A 13,455-nucleotide genomic window follows, 5' to 3' on the forward strand; every position below is an offset into this window, starting at 1 on the left:
TTGAGTCACAAGGCTAAGCATTTCCCTTTAGTTAAAGGTTTTTCCATCACTTTTTACTTCTGAAAATTTGCTTAGAAAATTACTGGATATTTGCATTTTATTAATTTTAGGGAAGAAAGAGTGAGGACGAAGAGTTAACTGGCCTGGAAGCCGGCGCTGGATTTGGAGTCAGAGGAGATGGGTCATGAGTGCCAGAGCTGCCACTCACTACCTGGGTGACCTTGGGCGACTCTTAACCTCTCTGAGCTTCAGTTCTGCTGTAACTGCCCCCCACCCCCACCCCCTCCCACACACCCTGTTCGAAACCTCTTCATTCATGTTTAGGAGCAGGGGGTTCAGCCTACCCAGGAGGATGGGAGAGTGCACCACTAGAGAGATACGAATGGAAAAGTGGTTTCGCTTTTCCTAGGAGGACCGTCAGACCTGGGGAGTTCCCAAAGGAGGGGAGCTTCATCCCTGGCCGGTAGTCAGGCCAGCACCAGGCCAGCTACCCCCTCCAGATCCCCAGAGCGCGGTCGAGGCCAGCCCGCTGCCAGCTGCTCCAGGATGGGAAAGTTGGAGACGTCGTAGCCGTCGCCGAGGGCTCGGCAGTGCAGGACAAGTCGGGGAGGGACTGATAGATGGACGAATTTATAGATGGGAGCCAGACTGCTGAGAGCGAGGGAGGGGGCGACCTGGGCCGGGTCACGGGCTGGCAAGCCCGGGAGGCCAAGGACGCAAGGGCGGCGAGAGGGCGCGGGAGGGGTCACCCCGAGCTCCTGGGCCGGCCATCCCCGCCCCCGCCCCCCTCCCCAGCTGGTCCCCGCCTCCGTCACGTGGGAGGAGCAGTGGCCGGCTGTCCCAGAGCCCTATGGCGCTGCGCTGGGGCGCTCCTCTCCCGCTGCTCCGAGGAGCCGGCCGCCCTGAGCTCGGGGGACGCACTCGATCCGGTCAGCGAAGCGCTCGCGGGAGCCAGGTCAGTATCTGTCCCGCCTCCTGCCCAGGCCTGCGGGAGCCGAGGACTCGCGCGCAGCTTCTTTCCCCACGGAGGACACGGAGTCGGGCTCTTGGGAAAGAGCGCCTGAGCGCACCCCGGACCGTGCGTGGGGCTGGGGGCAGTAAGCAAGGGCGAAGGCAAGGACAAAGGCAGAGGCGAGCCTGTCCGGGATCCGCAGAGCCTTCCGCTGGCCCCGCGGAGCAGGTGACCCTGTGGGACTCTGCCAAGCCCGCCCAGACCTTGGTCACCGGTTGGGGGTGTGGGACGGGATGGTTAACAGCCAATTTGCGCCCCCAGCCCGGAGGGTCGCCCCAAGTTTGGTTGCTGGCCAGAAGAACGGGGCAAGCTCCGGCCGGGCCAGGTAGGCGGCGGTCCGCCCAGGTAGGGGGTGAGAGGCAGTGAGACGATGAGAGGCGGTGTTTTGCCCCGGGTTGACCTTTCAGCTCCCTTTGGCACTGGAATTCAGTCAGGTGGATCGGCTCACAATCCCAGTCTGCTCCTGCTCAGGTGGAGGAAGTAACCATACCAACGAGCGGGAGATCTCGGATAAGTAAGAAGTGTGCACTCGAGAGCCTGCAATAAAACTTCATGGCTTACAGATGCATGAAGAGTTTTTACTGAAAACTAAGATGTTGCGTGTGGCTGGGAATGAGCATTGCTGTAGCGCCTACTATATGCCGGGCACACTGCTAAGCAACTTTTTATTTTACAAATATCATTTAATCCTCACATCAACCTTGTCGAGGTAGGACAATCTCCTGTCCTCCTGACTCCAAGCCCAGTACTCTATTCACTGTGCCACCAGCCGAAACCTTGGGTGGGATACTGGACCTAGAGTCAGGAAGACCTGAGTTCAAATCCAGTCTCAGACGCCTACCAGCTGTGTGATGCTGGTAAGTCACTTTACCTCTGCCTGCCTTAATTTCTTCATCTGTAAAATGGGGGTAATAATAGCATCTGCCTCCCAGGGTTGTGAGGATAAAATGATATGATAATATGATGATAATGCTATGACCCTTTAATAAATGTGCTTTAAATGCCAAACTGAGGAGTTTATATTTGGACCTAGAAGTAATAGGGAGACCCTAGAGTTGATTGATGGTTTAGGGATATGACTTGTGGCTTAGGGAGTGGCCTGTGGTTTAGGAATATCATTTTGGACTAGATTTCATCCCCATGGAGAGCTTGTGGGCATCGCAACTCCTGTTAATGGAGATGTGCAACTTCTCAGTACTTTTACTCAGTGCCTAGCACAGAAGGAGCTCAGTAAAGGCTTGGTTGATAATCCATAATTGAGTCTTGACAGCTGCCCGAGCCTGGAAGAGTTTAAGTAAGTTAGCAGTCTGAGGCTAGATTCAGTAAATAAACCCTAGGAAACTTCCTGAAGCCAACAGGCTGAGGTCAAGTGACTTATGTAGGGTCACACAGCTTGTTAGAAACAAAATTGAAGCCACATCTTGCTTCCTACAAGCCTAGCACTCCATTATTCAACTCTGCCAACTGTCCTTTAATTCTTGGCTATTTTATAGAACTGAAACAAGTTTTTAATTATTTGTTACATTTATTCAATAGTTTTATGTTCCTTTGTCTTAATTTAAAAGCAGACAGTAGAATGTTTTTGTATGTATCTCAATGCAGAAAAAAAGTTAAACTACTTTTTATTTATTGGATTCTTATCTGAGATCCTCTCCTCTGAATGTTAATAACCTTCATAGAAAAATACTTCCTTATTCCTCTAATAAAAATTTACATCAACTTGAGATCCTTTGGGCCAGTGGGTAGCAGTCTATGAATAAGGTAAAAATGTAAATAATAATAAAAACAATTTGCATTTGGCTTTAGACTATAGCAGTGGAAAGAGAATTGAATTAGGGACCAGGATTTGTAGAAAAGGTCATCTACATGTGCTGCCTTCACCGCTAGTCACTCCCTAATCCCTTGTAATATGGCTTCTCTCTCCATGACTAACTGAAACAGGTCTGTCCAAGGGCATTCGCAGCTTCCTTCTTGCCAAATCCCATGGTCTTTTTTTTCTCTGACCTTGGAGCATTCCTTACTTCCCTCAGTCGTTTTGGTCTACCCACCCTCTTGACGCCTCTTTTCCTGAGGCTTCTGCGACTCTGAACTCTGGCAGTTCTCTTCCTAGGTCTGTGGCCACTCTTGTTTCTTCTCTTGGCTGTTGGTTATGGGGCCATAGGATTCAGAATTGAAAGAGAGTTTTAAGAGATCACCTAGTGCACTGCTCTTGCCCTTTTCCAGTGGTTGCCCTCCCAGGGCATCTGTTCTTGTCTCTCTTCTCTTCTCTTCTACACTGTGATCTCATCCATCCTTGTGACTTCAGTTATCACTTCTGTGTGGATGACTCCCAAATCTTAGCTTTTTATCCAACCTCTCCCTGGCAACTCAGTCCTGTATTTCTAAGTGCCTGATGAAAAAGCCAGTAGTGTCGATGAAGGTAACCAGATGGAGGATATGAAGGAGAAAGAACACTGTGGGATCAGAAGGGTTGGGTTCAAATTTTGGCCATATTGCTATGTAACCTGGGATAAGTCACGTAGCCCTTCTGGACCCATTTCCTTATCTGCAAAATGGAAGTTGAACTCGACTTATAAGGTCCCTTCCAGCTCTATGATTCTCTTTCCTAAACTTCTAATTGATCTTTTCACCACTCCCACTACAACCAATGTAGCTCAAGACATCTATATCTTCTAATAGGCTAGTAATAACCTCCCAACTGATCCCTTTTATCCCTTTCTGCAATCCATTTCTTCTTAGTGTTGCCTGATTAATCTTCCCAAGTACTATTCTGATCACAGGATATTAGTTAGTATATGTTGTTATAATTTTTATTTCCTTTTATTAATTTTTATTAAAATTTCCCCTGTAATAATGTTATTTCAATTGGTGGTCACAACCTGGTGAGGTAGGTGCTGTTGTTATCTCCATTTTACAGATGACAGAAGTGAGGCTGAGAGAGGTTAAGTGACTTGCCTAAGATCACAAGCCTGTAGGCCCTTGATTAATGTCTGTTTAGCCATTTCTAAAGGGAAGAAAGAAGGGAATATTACCATATTATTGATCATATGTTTCAAGCTTACTTTTATTCATCATTAGTGAATCTCATGAAGTTTTGATTCTGAAATCAATTCAAGAAACATTTTGAACCATATATTATGTGCAGTGGATGATACTAAGCACTGGCAATAATAACTAACATTTATATAGTGAGCCCCAGAAGTCTTGATGCAGTTTTAAACTTTGATACCTTAAAACTTCACTAAGACTTTTGGGACACCTTTTCTAGCACTTAAAGGTTTGCAAATATATATGCAAAAAAATATGCAAACTTTACATATTTTGTCTTGTTTGTTCCTCATAGCAACCTTGTGAGGCGGATACTGCTATTACTCCTATTTTGCAGATGGGGAGACTGGGTCTGAGAGACACTGAGTTACTTCCCCAGGGTCCCACAGTCAGTACTTTTTTTGAGGAGGAACATAAACCAGACATGAAGGGACTTAAATAGAAGGGATTGGAGGAAGATAAAAAGTCTCTTTTGAGTTTGGAGAGAGAAGCTGTGACCAAAGGCAGAGAACAGACCAACATCAGTAAGAAAAGACTAATGTGAGAAAGATGAATTTTTCCTAGAGCTAGGCACTTGGCTTCATGGAATCTGCTATTCAGTTTCCCAAGTATAATCCATCCCTATGTCCTTATAGTCAGCTCTGGATGATTGCTCATCTGTAATGAGTATCAAGTATGTGTGTGTGTGCATATATATGCATATAGATAGATATAGATATCTCTACACATACTTGTATAGATATATATGTATGTGATATGTATAGATATACATACATATAAAATCCTACATGTGTAAATATATATGACATAAAGGTATATATACTAAATAATATACATACATATAGGCATACATACATAGACATGCACACATCTGTATATACATAAATAGACATACATAGCTATATGCATAGATAGGTATATTGCATGTATATATACACATATAGGTATATATATTCACAAACAGATGCATATACATACAGATATATTTAAACATATAGGCAGATAGACACATATCTCTATACATATACAGATATAACTATTCTAAGCATATGGATATACATATACATGTAGGTATACATACACATATAGATCTACATTAATGTATATGTACACTGTATATTAATGTATATTACATAATGTATATGTAGATATCTCTGTGTGTATATAGGTAGATATAGATACAGGTATGCCTATATAGACAGACATGCACATATATTATTCATCCATAAATAGGTATAAATACATATCTAGATGTACATCTGTGTTAAATCTATAGATGTATGTATGTTGTCAGTATGTTAGTTGTATATATTGCATATATGGATGTGCATATATTTATACTGCATATGTAGATATGTGTATGTTCAATATATAGATATATATGTGCATGTTGCATTATAGATATATGTATATTATATAGCTATAGATGGGTGTTTATTGCATATATAAATGTGTATGTAGCATATGGAGATATAGATATGTATCTACAGGGTATCCTAAAAGTCTTAGAGCAGTTTTAACTAGTAAGGCTTTTGGTGTACCTTGTATAAAAATGCACGCGCGCACGCACGCACACACACACACAGACACAGACACACAATGATGTACTACTTAAATAGGCTGCCTGGTTAACTTCCCATCATTATCATGGTGATCGGTATTTTTCATTCACTTGGTTTTCCCAGTGTGGATCACTATACTGATGTCATTTGAATGACCATGGATCCCGTTGAGGAGGTCCTGTAGTGTTCTGGGATGCTCTACAATCCTTATGATCCTTGCCTCCCCTCAAGGAGCTCCCATTCTAATAAGGGAGACAATATGCAAATGACTCTGCATAAACAACATATATACAGAGTAAATGGAAGACTATTTCAGAGGGAAGATGCTCCAGTGGGTTTGAGTCCAAGAGAGAGATTGTGACTAGGATACTTTTGTGTCTAGAGCCTAAACAAGGTAAAGCTTAGTCCTGGGGAGTTTCACATCTGCCCCCCATCTGAACCCCCTGTCTATTCATATTGATTGCCTTTATCTAGAGCAGGGGTTCTTAACTGTGTTTAAATATACTCAGTTTCTTTTGTAATCCTATGAATTTTATCTTATGCATTTAAAAACATGATTTGGAGAAGGACTTCATAGGCTTCACCAGACTGCCAAAGGGGCCCATGACTCAAAAATAGCTGAGAACTCCTGATATAGAAGTGATGAGGAGGCAGAATGGTGGGATGGGAGGGCCCTGTCCCTGGAGTCAAAGGTTTTTGTTTCTGTTGTTGTTAGGTCATGTCCGACTCTTCATGACCCCATGGACCACTGCCCACCAATGCTATCCATGGAGTTTTCTTGGCAGAGATACTGGTGGAGTGGTTTTCCCATTTCCTTCTCTACTTTATCCTTTGCTCTCAAACAAGACCAGTGTTATCATGAAGAAGACCAATGATATCTCGAGGGTTCTATCTGACTTGCAAGTGAATTGTATTTTAAGTGAGTCAGAGCTGAGCAAAGTTATAGTCCTTACTCTCTCCTCTAGAGTCATTGGAGTCCAGTGGCTGGACAGGTCAAGACAACTGGCAATGGCCCCAGATGCAGTGGGAGACCTTGGCCTTTTTAAGCCAAGGTCTTTCCCAGGTCTCAGTTTGAGGCAACCCTATTCAATAATTAAAGCCTATGTGAGAATGGAGGCAAAGATGGCCTAGTTTGCTTTCATGAAAGACTAAGTCTAGAAGGGGAAGACCCTCAGAGTTACTGAACTGAACAGAAACAATTGCTATTTACACTCTCTGTGAGCCATCAAAATCCAAATAAAATAACTAAGGCTTGGGTTGGGACCTATTACTGGCCAATCGGTGAAAGCCAGAGTGATTTGGTTTTAAAGGCATAGTCAGGTAGCTCCATTTGAATCCCAATGGGCTTTATCAAAGCCTGGTTTTCCTGAGTGGATTAAGGCAAACTGAGGTTAAGTGACTTGCCCAGGTTCACTTATACTAGCTAAGTCAGAGGACCTAGGTCCAGATCTCATCTCTGTTATTACCCATGTGTCCCAAAGCATCCCTAGACTTCAGTTCCTTTATGTATAAAATGAGAAGTGAGTGAGACTTGGTGGCCTCAAAGGTATCTTTGATGCTAAGAGGGGTTAGGGAAAGTTTAAGATCATTCCCACCCCAGCTTAGCCAGCATTAGAAGTCTGACTTCTTTGTCAGCCTGTCCTTTATTATTCTGGTGATCCTGTCACTTTTTGGGGAGGTTCTGTTTATAGGAATGTGATAATGGTATGCTGGAACAATACCCAGAGCAGATCAGAAACTTCCATTATCACTCTTCAAGTGAAAAGAAAGTCAGGTGGGAGTCCCTGCCCTAGACATCCTCTTTGCTTAATTTTTCCTGGATGTCAACACTTCTTCCTGAACACCTCTCTCAGTCTTTAGGCTAGAAAACCAGATAATTTTTTGGAAAGGAAATGACCTGTGTTGTAAGCATGAGATTAGGATTTGGGGGGTAGAAGTGGAAGGGGGTCAGTAACTTTCTAGTGTGGAATGGGATTGGGGGATGGGTGAGGGAGGACGGAGAGGAAACATTGAAAGTGAGAGGAAGAGGAGTGAGTTTTGTTTTGTTTTTTAGTTGAGTATCTTGGGATTTAGGCATTTCATCTTTTCCAAGGAAATAGACACATCTTCTAACCAGGATTCTGACGCTAGGACTAGGAAGCTCAAAGTGCCAGTTCTTGGTTTGATCTTGCTGGAGTACACCTTCCCCTCGAGGGCAAAGAAGAGTTTCCTAGGAAGAGCTGAACTCCTTTCCAAGAATGCCTTCCTGGGAGATAGTAGGCATTGTGATTATCTCTTCATAACCCTTACTTTGGCAAGCAATTTATCACTGTCTTTGGGGAGGATGAAAGAGTGAGCTAGGCTAAGTGGTTTGCTCTCTGAAGTCAGCCTTTGGATAGGGGATGATTTTTCAGGCTTGTGCCTTTGGCCCCAGCCCCTGATTTTGTCTGGGTGTTACTGAGGATTCATTTGAAGTCGTGCTTACCTTCTGCCTAGAAATCTCTTATTTAAGTAGAACTCATTCTTTGTTATCCTAGTGCCAAGGTCTTGTCTAGGAGCTTTTCAGGAAGTTCCTCTTTGATCTTTATCTTACCTCTGGCAGAGAAGTGAGATATTAATAGTATTAATAGTATATTAATGAAGTATTAATATACTCATTTACTGAAGAGGCGACTGAGACCCTCCTCCTCCAAAAAGAAAATTTGCCTGACAAGTCAATGGCAGTCAAGATTAATCAATCCCCTTGGTCATACCCTCCCCATCCCAATGATTCTGAACCTCTGTAGGTCATAATTCAAAACCCATTCTCCAATACCCCGCTGCCTCATCCCTTAATCCCATTTCCCTCAATCGGGTCATCTCCCTTGCCAAAATGTCCCACCCTAAAGCTAAATACCCTTTCCATTGTATTCTCTAGAATGCCTGGTCTATAGGCAAAAAGAAAAAAAAAACAACAACACAAAAAAATCTTAATATTTTCATCTTTTCCCACTTCTTCCATCTTCTGTCTCTTACTGAGACCTGACTCCTTCCTGATGACACACACAGCCTCTCTAATGGCCTTTTCTAGCAATCACCGAGCTTTTTTTTTTTTTTTTGCTTTTCGCTAGGCAGTTGGGGTTAAGTGACTTGCCCAGGGTCACACAGCTAGTACGAGTTGTGTGTTGCATGTCTGAGACCAGATTTGAACTCAGGTCCTCCTGACTTCCAGGCCAGAGCTCTATCCTCTGCACCACCTAGCTGCCTGGAACAACCGAGCTTTTAACTCATTCCTCCCCTCCCCTCACTGGTTGAGATGAGAGAATTGGAATATTCAGTCCTCTGCATCACCACTTCCAGGTTGTCCCTCTGCCACCATCACTCAATGACCTCTTCCCTGAGCTTCACCTATTCTTGTCTACCGCCCAATCAACATTCTGGTAGCTGTTGTTTACATCTCCAGGACACTCCCCTTCTTTCTTCAATGAGTTCATTACCTGGTGTCTAGTCTTTCTCTCCTCTCCAACTGCTGCCCTCATATGAGAAGACTTCAACATACGTGTTTATATTCCCTTGAACACCTTAACTTCACAATTCCTCGACTTACCTGTTCCACGTGACCTGCTCCTCCATCCCCCAGCCATACACAAAGATGGCCATACTCTTGATCATGCCATTGCCTACATATGTTTCACCTCCATGTAATGAACTCTGAAATTCCCTTCTCTGATCACAGCCTCTTGTTTCCCACTTCTGTTACTGTTTTAAAACCCCAAACCCTATTATTCATCCAGACTGTGAACGCTAATCCTTTTACCCCTTAGTTCTCTCCCAGACCATCACCCCTATATTAGCTACACTCTCTTTTCCCATCTTGACCTTTTGGTGAAGCAATTCAATACTACACTGATCCCTTGCCCCCTTATCGTACTGCCAGTCCTCAGCCTTGGATCACTCTCATCATTTGCTGCCTTTATTTCTACACACATACTGCTAAATGAAGCCGGAAAGAAATCACGAAACCTTGCTGACTGGGTCCACTACAAATTCATGTTGCATAACCTCAACTGTGTCCCAACTGCCTAAAGGCGATCCTTTTGAACCTCCCTAATTAACTCACTGTCTCTCTCACCACAGTGACTCTTCGAAACCTCTTCATCCCTTTTCAAACCTCCAGGGGCTACCCCTTCTCCATCCTCTCAACTTAGAACTTTGACTCATATTTTACTGAGAAAATTCAGGCCATTTGCCAAAAGCTCCCACTTCTCCCTTCTGCTTCATCTCATATCACCCAGATACCTTCTGCTGCTATTTCTTCCTTCACCCTTGTGTCGAATGAAGAGGTGGCCTTTCTCCTTGCCAAGGTAAGCCCCTCAACATGCACAGTGATTCTATTCCATGCTATCTTCTCTAGCAAAGTGCTCCCTCTGTCTTCCCCTCCTTGATGCTTATCTTCAATAAGATTTTTGTTGGCTTCTTCCCTGCTGCCTACAAACATGTCTCCTCCGTCCTCAAGAAATCCTCACTTGACCCATTCAGCCTCGCAATCTATTGTCTCATATTTCTCTTCCATTTAATGGCTGAATTCCTTGATAAGGCCATCCATAATAGGTGCATCCACTTCCTTTCCTTGTTCTCTCATTTTAACTCCCTACTTTCTGGCTTCCTACCTCCTCACTCAACTAAAACTACTCTCTCCAAAGTTATTAATGATTTCTTGATTGTGAAATCTAATGGCCTTTTCTCAATCCTCATCTTTCTTCACCTCTCTGTAGCTTTTTTTTTTAAATGATTTAGCAAGTGACTTGCCCAGAGTCACACAGCTAGAAAGTATTATGGGTCTGAGGCTGGATTTGAACTCAGAGCCGGTGCTGTATCCACTGCCCACCTAGCTGCCCTTGTAGCTTTTGTTTGACACAGCAGCCACCCTCTTCTTGATATCCTCTTCTCTAGGTTTTTTGGCACCACTGTCTCCTTGGTTCTTCTCCTACCCATCTGACCACGTCTCAGTCTCCTTTGCTGGATCTTCATTCAAGTCATACCCACCACCCATGAGTAGCATACCAGAGGGATACCTGGGCTCTCTTCTCCCTCTACTATACAAGTTCACTTGGTGATCTCATCAGATCCCATGGATCCAATTATCACCTTTATGCAGATGATTCTCAGATCTATTTGTCCAGCCCCAACCTTTCTGCTGACCTCCAAACTCATCTCCAACTGCCAATTGAACATTTCAAAATGGAGGTCCCATAGACAGTTTAAACTCAACATGTCCCAAACTGAACTCATCTTTCCCCCCAAACCCTTCTCTCTTCCAGACTTCCCTATTGCTGTTGAGGGCATCATGATCTTTGCAGTCACCCAGGCTCTCAACCTAGGTATAAGCCTCAACTCTTCATTCTCCTCTCCCCCCATATTCATTCTATTGCCAAGGTCTATCAATTTTGCCTGCTTAATATCTCTCACATGTGCCCCCTTTTCTCTTCTGACAATGCCACCACCCTAGTACAGGTCTTCATTACCTCACACCTGGATATTGCAATAGCCTGCTGGTGGGTCTGCCTGCCTCACGATTCTCCCCATTCCAATCCATCCTCCACTTAGCTGTCACATAAATCTTCCATAGAAGCTCAGGTCTGACCAGGTCACCCCCCTTCTCATTAAACTCCATTGGTTCCCTATCACCTCCAAGATCAAATATAAAGCCCTGTTTGTCATTAAATGCCCTTCATAACCACCCTACACACACCTTACAGTTTTCTTCCACTGCCCATCCCCCATCCTGCCCAGGACTCTATGATCCAGTGACATGGGTCTCCTATTCCTCAAACAAGACACTCCTATCTCCCAACCCCGGCTTTTCACTGGTTGTCTCCTATGCCTGGAATACACTCAGTCCTCAGCTTTGCCTCCTGGCTCCATTCAAGTCCCAGCTAAAATCCCACTTTCTTCAGAAAGCATTTTGCAATCCCCCCTCAATTCTAGTGTCTTCTTTCTGTTAATTATTTCCAACTTATATGTAGTTTCTTTATACATAGTTGTCCACATGTCTCTCCCATTAGGGCCTTGAGAGCAGGAACTATCTATTATCCTTCTTCATATCCCCATTGTTTAGCACAGTGCCTGGCGAATAGTGCCAGGCAGATTTATTACAAGTGTGATATGTTCTAGGTGCTGACATATAAAGACACAAATGACACAGCTCCTGCCTGTCTCAAAAAGCCTGTATTTGGGGGAGGATGAGAAGGGGAGAGGAGGAGCTGGGAGACAATAAGTGCGAATACAGGGTGTCCCAAAAGTGCAGTTTTAAATTTTTATAAGTTTCCAAAAGCTGGAATTTGGGGGAGATGATCTGAGACAGACAAGCAGCCAACCCCCTCCTCCCGACATCCTTAATAGGACCTTTGCTGGCCTACTGGTTTGAAGCCCCATAGCAGCAACTGTGGTATTTCTCACTTTCTCTCCGCTTGGGTCCTAGTGACCCTACCATTTTGAATGGCCTTTATGGTTTTCCAATGCAATGGACAACAATAAAGGGAAGCCCTGAGACTATTTCTGAAACATTTTATTCCTATCTTCAAACTATTCTGTGAGGTCAACGGAATGACTTTACCTTTGTTAGCTTCAGCAAGGTTTATCTAGAGATAAAAAAAAAAAAAGGAACTTCCCCATTGTAGGTAGATGACTTGAGTCAGGAAGACCTAAATTCAAATCCTGCCTCCCTTTCCTCATCTGTAAAATAGGGATAATAAAAGTACCTACCTTGCAGGGTTGTTGTGAGGATAAAAATGAGCTAGTAATTGTAAACCTTAAAGCACTATATAAATGCTAGCTATTATTATATTTACTATTATTATTATCTAGGATCCTAAACCTTTTAAATTCACAAGAATTTTCAATTGATTTTGAGACTACCTTGGTAGCCCCTTGACAACCCAGACCTCCATGGAAGCAGCTCCCCTCCCCATAGGGAAATGATGTGTTGCACCCACCATCCCAAGTAACCAATGTGCTCCTCCACTTTAAAGCTCCAGCAGTTAGTCAAAGGCCAGCTAGATCTGGGACCGGAAGGAGTTAGCAGTAGACTAATCCAAATGGCTCTCTGTGACCTCATATCAGTGTCCCAAGGCACCAATTAGCTAGGATGTGGCATTTCCCTCCTGGAGCCAGAATGAGGCCCCAAGGGGCCCCCACACATCTCACAGCCAGCCTCCAGTGTGGCCTGCCAGATGAGCCAGAAATACCTATCAGGATACCTTTTTCCTGTATATTGTGCTAATTGGATTAGGAGAGGGCTGGTGCGGAGACTGGTAGAGTTTCTCTAATACAGAATGACAGGGGAACAAAGTCCTCTGATGATATCTTTCCAAAGAGATTGTCTCTACCTCTTTCTGGCCTAAGGGAGAGTCCTGGGATCCCACTATGGATAAGAGAGCAACATTAGGCATGGCCCTGAGCTCTACTTTTGGTAGAGATTCCGGTTGTATTTGTTGTAAAGGCCAATGTAGACTGGGCAGGGATGCTATCTGAGTAGGCTCACACTGAGCTCCTAGGCTGAGCAGTGTGGTAGTTGGGAACAGGCCTTTTGTCTGGGCTAAGCTTTCGCTGAGTGTTTCCTAAGGCTGTTTCTAGACTGGGGCTATTGCCACCAGTCCTGGAGACAAAATCACTTTCAGTAGAGGCCCAGTGCTCTATCAACTGTGACACCCAGCTGCTTTGTTATTCAGTCATTTCACTTATGTCTGACTTTTCATGACCCCATTTGGGGTTTTCTTGGCAAAGATATTGGACTGGTTTGCCATTTCCTTCTCCAGCTCATTTTATAGAGGAGGAAACTGAGGCAACAGGGTTAAGTGACTTGCCCAGGGTCAC

At 44.1% G+C, this 13,455-nt stretch overlaps 1 protein-coding gene across 5 annotated transcripts in view; it reads left to right on the plus strand.

The window, feature by feature from the left end:
• The first annotated feature begins 877 nt into the window (after positions 1-877).
• Positions 878-13,455, plus strand: part of LOC114033991 (liprin-beta-2-like) — a 198,011-nt gene continuing 185,433 nt past the window's right edge. For 3 of the 5 annotated variants that reach the window (XM_027849629.1, XM_027849630.1, XM_027849632.1), the window contains exon 1: positions 879-955. The gene's annotated coding sequence lies outside the window, so the exon portion shown is untranslated. Of the gene's footprint in view, positions 956-13,455 lie in introns of all 5 variants that reach the window. The other 2 variants (XM_027849625.1, XM_027849628.1) reach the window with 1 other exon arrangement.

The sequence above is a fragment of the Vombatus ursinus genome, unplaced genomic scaffold (assembly GCF_900497805.2).
Source record: "Vombatus ursinus unplaced genomic scaffold, bare-nosed wombat genome assembly UNPS02007822.1, whole genome shotgun sequence".
NCBI classification, from domain to species: Eukaryota; Metazoa; Chordata; class Mammalia; order Diprotodontia; family Vombatidae; genus Vombatus; species Vombatus ursinus.